Source organism: Calonectris borealis, chromosome 1, assembly GCF_964195595.1.
Source record: "Calonectris borealis chromosome 1, bCalBor7.hap1.2, whole genome shotgun sequence".
NCBI lineage: Eukaryota > Metazoa > Chordata > Aves > Procellariiformes > Procellariidae > Calonectris > Calonectris borealis.
This window is the reverse complement of record NC_134312.1, coordinates 47,018,821-47,026,881: the sequence shown is the minus strand read 5'-3', so window position 1 is coordinate 47,026,881 and position 8,061 is coordinate 47,018,821. Positions and strand designations below refer to the sequence as shown.

Genomic DNA, 8,061 nt, shown 5'->3' with positions numbered 1-8,061 from the left:
ACAAAAGGCCCATTTAACAAGAAACTGTTGTTTTTTATTGAAGCAGTATGCAACAGATTTTATGGAGAAGTCTGAAACACTAAACGGTTCTGTCCTGGAAGTTCAAGCCTTGGACTATGAACCTGATGTATGATTTTTAACCAGTAATAATGACAATCACTTACCATTGTTCCCATTCAAATTTACTGGTGTATACTCACATTTATTCCTATTTTGCTATGTGCTTGTCTACCTCATCCTAGTTAGAAGAATGTTATTCCTAACTTTCACTATTACTGAATGGCACATCATCAATCTAAAGAATACAAATAGTTCAGGGCAGAAGAGATGAGATTTTTAAAGAACTCAATACATTATTAAGATTGTAGTTATTCAATAGTTAGAAGAGGTATAAAAATATTTTTTATTAAGTGGCTTATTTCATACATGCTTACTTCCAACAAAACTATAAAATAATGTTATATTTAAAATCTCTACGGTAGTAAAATCCAGCAGAAAAATAAAATTGGCATAACTGCTACCTAAAACATTTTCTTCCAAACAGCATACACTCATTTTCTCTGCTTGTGCATTTTTTTATCTAAAGTTTTGACAAGGTAGAGGTTTTGCACATGAGCATCTCAGCTTGGCATTTCCTGCTTTCCACTTAAGATTGTTTCTCTCTGTCCTCAAACCTCCTGAGTCACAAGCACAGATACACTGAGAGTCTGACCAGCAAATGAGGCTTTCTCTCTGTGTGTGTAGGCCCATAACTCAGCTTAGAGAATTATAAGCTCCCCTCCAATGTAGCTCAATCTTGTAATGGCTACATTGCAAACCTTGTGTCCACCAGTGGCTTCTTGTGGTTAAAAAAAATGGCAAAAATTAGTAAGCTATTTTTGTCATTTGCAGCCAGAAGCAAAAGTGGAAATCCTCCTACACTGGAAGTGGAATTGCTTCTACTGTTATGAAGCCGGAAATATTTGCACTTTGAAGATTAAACCAATGTGGAATTTAAAGACAGTTAAGTTCCAATAAACCTAATAAAAAAGATTACAAAGGTGTTTACAAGCACTGGAGTAAAAAATATCCTGTTTACAAGAGCTGCAGTAAAAATACCCTAGTCCATCTATTCTGAATGTAGATTGCTAGTTTGCAGAAAGCCTGAAGATTGCTACTGAATGGTTACCAATGTGGCATTTTACACGGTATTTGAGGAATTGCAAATTCCTCAAGGAATTGCAAAAAGCTGTAAATATCTGATGATATGTTTGGTGGACATTAAAAGCTGAATAATACCTTTCCTATAGTAAAATTAGAGGCATCAAATAATTGAGAATATGATTACAGATCTAAGCTCATCATTAACCGTACACAGAATTCAAAGGGATCCAGGAATGACCTTTTCCTGTGTCAATTAACTATGCAGTCATGTGATAACATTATTAGTTAATTTACTAAATAAAAGTATCATTCATGATCTGGCAATGGAAAGTGTAAATTCTTCCTCTCATTAGTACTTAGTATAAAAAAAGTTTAGTTCACAATTAGAAATTTACTCAAGGTAAGTTCATTTTTACTGAGTTCCAAATAATATTCAATCACTAAGTGCAAAATCTATTGTTACAGGACCGTTTTTACACGTAACTCAAATGCACAGTGGAAATTATTAGTTAAGTGTACTAGCAACAGTAATGAGAAATGCACAATACTATGACAAATTGCTTTTGATAATGAAGTAGAAATACGAAAATAAGTTTGCATTACAGCTTTCTCAGTAAAACATGAAGGAAATGCAAATCAGCTAGGCAGACTAACTTCATAACTCTTTGAAGAAAAAACTCTCCTTGATTCATGTGGTGTAAGAAAGTTATATATTTTTATTCAGCATGTGTTAAGATTGAAGTTGTTGCAATAATTATTCAGAGTGAACATTAAAAGTTCACTCTCCATCCCATCATGCCTATCTTCACCAAAGTCAACATGCCTTTCCTGTCTGACTGCTGCGCCTTTGAACAGCTTACTTTCTCATCTTTACTACAAGCCTTCCTTTCTAGCCAGAATCGATCTGCTTTTTTTTTTTTTTTTTAAAGAAAGATGCAAGCAAAGAAAAAAAATGGTAGAAGGGCAGTGAAGAGACTTAATGACAGAAAGTTTAGGGGGAGATGTTAAAGTGAAACATCATCTTCATGCGGTTGCGGCGGCAGTGAAGGTCTGGGCTACAAGACTTGTGCACCATCACCACGGGTACTGGTTGGTGCCTTCCATCCTCCTCATGGTCTCCCTCCACCCCTTCAATCTCCAGGCTCGCCCCTGCCAGGTCTCCATCCCTCGTCCCCCCAGCTGCCTCCCGGCCTCCAGCACGCAGGTGTACCCGCTGCGGCCGCCCCGCCGCCACCCTGCTCCTGACCGACCCCTCTTCCTTCCTCAGGCCCACACCCCTCACTCCCACTCACCCCCTTCTTTTGGAAAACGTCCGTGTTCTCCAAGGAAGCTCGCAACCGTGCGCCCGTTTCCCGCCTCCAGGCCACCCCGGAGGCCACCTCCCCGCCTGTGCCCCGCTACCCCGCCAACACGAGGCCAAGGGCGGGCCACGGGCGGCGCCGCCGGCCGCTCCCAGCCCGCGTGTGCGGCACACGGACCCGGGACGGGGTGACCGTCACGCGTCCGGGAGGGAGGCGGCAGGGGACGGGACCCCGCGGTGCCGGAGCGCGGCCGCGGGGCTTTTGGCGCGGCGGCGAGGCCGGCGGGCCTCTCCCGCCGCCGCCGCCGCCGCCGCCGCCGCCGCCGCCTCCTCCTCCTCCTCCTCCTCCTCCTGCCGCTGCCGCCTCTGCCTCCTCCCCGCCCGCCCCCGGCGAAGGGGATGCTGCTGCAGGCGGGGGGCGCTCCTCCCTGCGTCAGGAGGTGCGGCTCCCCCGGCCTGGCGCTGCCCTCCCCCTTCCTCTCCCCCCGCCGCTTTTATGTCTGTCTTTAAACGCCGTCGCAGCGAGGGCTGGGCACATGTGCCTGCCGCCGCCGCCTGCCCGCTGCTGAGCCCCACGCCCGCACGGCCCCGCTCGCCACCCCGAGCCCGCGGGGGCACCCGGCCCCCCCTTTCCGCCGCTGGCGCCCGGCGAGCCCCGCGGGCGGAGGTAAGGCAAGGCAGGGCAGGGCAAGGCAAGGCAGGGCAGGGCAGGGCGCTCGCCGCGCGGAGCGCTGCGCGGGGCTGCGCGGGGCTGCGGCTGCCGAGGGCGGGCGGGGTGGGCGCCGCCGCCGCGACCCGCGCTTTCCCACCCCTGCCGTGCGGCTGGGGGCGCGGGGGGAGCACGGCCGGCCCGCCGCCTCGCTTGTGTCGCCGGGCGGGAAGGGGCAGGATGTGCGGGGGCGGGGGGGGGGTCCCTTTCCGCCCTGTGTCCGCCTTCCTGCGGGGCGCAGGGGGGGTTCCCCCAGCTCTCGCCCCCCGGGGAGGCTGCCTTCGCCCCGCTCGCAGGGAGGGAGCCGGCCCCTCGGGAGACAATAGCGAGCGCCCGCTGGAAGCCGCCCGTCTTTTAACTCAGCGGTAGGTTATAAGGATGTACGGGGCTGTTTTTATAATTATTAGTAGTATTATTATTATGGGGGCGGGGAATTTACATCCTTTTCCTACCAGGACTGATAGAAATTTCATTCATCTCCCGCGTGTTGCGTAAAACAACATGTATGTGTAGCGCGTGTTTCAGGGGGAGAAGGGGCGAGGGCTGTCTCCATCACGGGAGCACCGTCTTTATGCGCCTCGCTGCGCGGATGGCTCCGGGCTCGCAGGCAGCGGGACGAGCCTGGCCGTGCCGGCGGACGAGGGAATGGTCACGCCGGGAGCGGCCCGGGGGCGGCCATCCCCGCATTGTGCCGGCGGCAGCCTGGGAGGCACGGGGAAGAGCGGCAGCAGGGCGAGGGCTGCGGTCGCCGTGTCTGAGGGGGCGCAGGAGGGAGGTGGGGAAGAGCGGCGGCTGCCCGGGCGCTGCATTGTTGCCGCGGAGCGTGGGCGTCGCCCGGCGGGGATCGCCACGGCTTCCTCCCGCCGCCGCCCCCCGCATCCCTCGCCCCGCGCAGGCTGGAGCAGTCCCGGCGGGCTGGGGGCTGGTGCACCCGGGTGTCAGCCATGTTTGGGTGGGTATGGTAATGAGGACCTTTCCTCAACCTTTATGCGCCTTGGATTTATTTTCTGTTCAGGATTTTAATGGTTGCAGTCCTCTTGTACTACGGCATATCCACAGGGTAGATTCGTATCTACAGTTTTCTCCCAGTGATTTTTTTTTTCGCTTCCGTTTTCTTATTAATTCTTTTTATTTCCCATGCCCATATTGGCTGGTTTTGTTCGGATTTTGCTAGTATTTGAGCGAACTGGAATTTCTTTGCAAGGCTTTGCTCTTGTGGAAGTAAATGAGGTGATTGAAATACGTCTGCACTGCCACACTGACCTGCCACATGAGCGGTTGCAATGGGATTTCTTCCATTTAAGTAAATTGCACTTTGTATTATTTGTAAAAGATGTAGTCAAGACCTCATCCTCATCAGCCATTTTATTTTCTGTGTGGTATTGCTACATAATAAGCTCGCTGCCATAGTATTGATTTCTAAGAGAAACCTAATTATTTTTATATAGTATGTCACCATTACATAGTCATGACATATAGACATACTATAGGACAGGTATCCAAATCTCCGTTTGCCCCTCCAAAGAAAAGTATAAATGAAGTAAAGATTTTGTTATCTGATGTTATGTACGTGTGCACTGGATGTATTATACAGACAGCTTACTCCATTTGATTAAACAATGATGACAACATACTCAGGTTTTTTCTGTTTAGTAGTGTGTTTCCCATTATCAACATCTCATTAAAAAGGAAACTTTAAAAAATACTTAGGAAAGATTGCTTAATTTTGTCTTAGCTAATATACAAGATTTTGGTTTACACATAGACCATGTTAAGATAACGTTAGAATTACAGCCTGCATTTGGTGCATATCAGACACTCCCTTTGGGCTCAGCTCTGCACTTCAGATTCAAGAACAAAAAATCCCATTGGTTTTGATCTGTGGGTGAAAAACTAAGCCATTTCATAGCTGTTCAGATGTGCCACCAATAGTGAAACTGAGTAAGTGAAACTGCTAAGGCGTCTTGAAACTAGTTTTGTAGCGTAAGCTGATGCCTCTTGACCTTTAGTGTCCTGTCATTCTTACAGGTTTCTCTTTTCTTACAGGCAAGCAGGAGAAAAAGTAGTAGTGCAGATGAGAACCATATAGATTGAACAACTTGTATCAACTGTCTTTCCTCTGCTGTATATTGCAAAAGCCTGTGTGCACAAAACTTTTAAAATGCTGAATTTATCAGAAAAGAAAAAAAAAATCACAGGTTATTCAGAAACACAGTCTTCTAATTACAGCTATTCCTTCAGGTATAAATTGCATTGTTAAGATATATTGGAGTAGTTGCTGCTCAAGTGGTATGGAATTACATCACTTGGGAAGTATTTGTAGTAGGAATCTTTTGGGGAAGACAGATTTTTTTTCTAATATTCTCTAGCGTACAACCAAAAGTGTCCACATCAAGGACACGTTCACCGGTGTCCCCAGCTACTTTCCATTGCTCTGACTGTTTCACTTATATCAAGGAATAATGTTCTTGCTCCAAAAGATAAAATATCTGTTGATTTTGGAAGAACAGTTTTGGGTCCCTTGCTCATAAATTTTATAGATTGGCATGGCAGTGGATTGTAAAAAATGATAATACCAGTAGCAGCTTTTCCATGTGACTTTAAAGGTCTCTGAATTCTCAGTTGGTTGCAGAATAACTTTGACATATCAGCAGGTGGCATCTTAAAACTTTAGCAACTCCCTTCTTCCTTGAAATTTGATTCAAAGTAACTTTGCCATTACTCAGGAGATGTTCTTGAATAATTTAGGAAAAAAGTATCATCAACAAATGATAACTGAGCACTGTTCTACTGAAGAGCTGGATGCACAAAACATGTGCCTATATAAGCCTATACAAAGTAGTGCGAAAGAGCAATGGTAACTGCCAGAGCGGTTGCTTTAGGCAATGGCAGTAGCTGGGCTGAGCTTCCCAGAAGCCTACACTGAAATAGAGCTCTTCATTCTTATCTTTCACTCTTAAGACTAGGGGTTCCTTATTTTCTGTATGGGAGAAAGAAAAGAAAAAGATTGTGTAACTCTGTGTACAACAATGCCTTGAATCTAACTCACGGTGCCAGTAGTCTATTTCCCACTTGGGGAAAATAGTTTTTTGCTGCTGGCAAATGGTATTACTTTTGCATTTCAAGTGTCAGAAATGTGTACTGCAGTGCTAATGATTCAGCATGCTCTTCTTAAGCCAAAATGGAGAAGGGATGGGAAACTGGTATAGGACGTTTAAAGTGTTGGATTTTTCTATAGTGGAATTGGTATTAATCATTTTATTTTTAAAGAAAGGGGGTTAGGGATTAACTTGAAACATAACTTGGAAGCATGATTCATATCATGAAATTAAATAATGAGATTTGAGGAGAAGCACAATTTCTGCTAACCTGGCTATGAACAGTTCAGCTTCTTTGCTTATGTATAAAAAACAGACGAAGAAGTAATCACATAAATTCTTCCCAAGGACAACTTGATTTACTTACTGATTCATTCCGAAGGACAGAGGGCAGAGAATGAAGGTCTCAGGGCAACTATGTATCTGGTAATGTCTAACTTTCAGTACTTGATTTTGCAACTTAAATAACTTTGGTACTTTAGTGAAATATTTCACATACTTTTATATCCTCTCACTTCTCAGAAGTGTGATAAGATTTTATAATAAAGTTGTGGTCCTCTTCTAGCTTATATGGTGAACTTAGAAAATGGAGATTTTGTTTCAAGTTGCCAGCAGTTATGCCTTTTGAGCTTGACCAGTCAAGGGTGGAGTATTGTCAGAATTGCTGAGATTCCTTCACTCAGCGTTAGCTGGAGGAGTGGTTACTACTGAATTTGTTCTTTCAATAAAGTGCATATAAGAAAAGACTGCAGAATAAGTGATACGTTTTCTCCATCTGAATAGGAAATTGCAGTTATCACATCATGTAAGTCTGTGAAGTATTTCAGTGAAGTTGATTTGTGAGAAGAAAATACTGAGAAATCTGTGAAAGCAGGTGAGAAACTACAGTAAGGCCAATAAAGTCTTTAGAGAGTACATGCAATGAAAAGAAAAAAATTACATTCAAGAGCTCTAGGTTGTAACATTCTCTCTCTTAGATATTTCTGTTGGGCCAGTGATTTGGAAGAAGTTATACAAGCTGTTACGATCAAATCTATTGATAATGAACAATTCTGAGAAAGAAATCTTACTATTTTTGTCAAATCATTGTGTTTGACTTATAATAGTAGAAAGTATTCTCCTGTAACTAAAATTTAAGGAGACTAATCTGGAGGAGAAATTGTCTGCATTTGAGACTCTGCAGGGTCTTGATGTAAGATAAAGCCAGGAAGAACATTTTGTAGGAACTGAGAACAAATTTCCCAGCAATATGAAACAGATGCAGTGTCACTGAAGTCTGTATAATTACCCGTATTTGCAGCAGGTGTGAATTTAGTCTTGTGTCTTTAAATAGTTTTGCTATAGTCTAAATGATTTATTTGTATAGAGACACCAGAATCAATAACATTCACGTTTTCTAATGCTTTTAAGACTCCCGTAGCCCAAAGAGCTCTTATTTTTTTACAGTGTAATGTAGTGTGTGTAACATGCATTAGTGTGTCTCAGATAACAGCACTGAAGAATGCAGAGAAATGTAAGTTTCACTGTATAGAATATAATTATCTTTCATTATGATTGAGTTAAGTACCTATTGAATCTATATCTGTTACTGACAGGCTGTATTAAACTAGTTAGGGCAAAATGCAAGATCATGTAGTTCACGCTGAAGAGCAACATAATGGCTGCTTCGGTAGATAGATAAAAATGGGCTTGACTAGGCAAAAAGACTATGGTGCATATTCTTATTTCCGCCAAAGAACACAATGCTGCATTGCAGCAGTAATTCAGTCTGTGCAGAGAGTATTGTAACGCAGTGTAACTCTTGCTGAAAT

At 44.4% G+C, this 8,061-nt stretch overlaps 1 protein-coding gene across 1 annotated transcript in view; it reads left to right on the top strand.

Annotated features, from left to right (window-relative positions):
* Nucleotides 1-3,040: 3,040 nt before the first annotated feature.
* SLC6A15 (solute carrier family 6 member 15) overlaps nucleotides 3,041-8,061 on the top strand; it is a 38,960-nt gene continuing 33,939 nt past the window's right edge. Inside the window, exon 1 of the mRNA XM_075150631.1 lies at nucleotides 3,041-3,110. The gene's annotated coding sequence lies outside the window, so the exon portion shown is untranslated. The remainder of the gene's footprint in view (nucleotides 3,111-8,061) is intronic.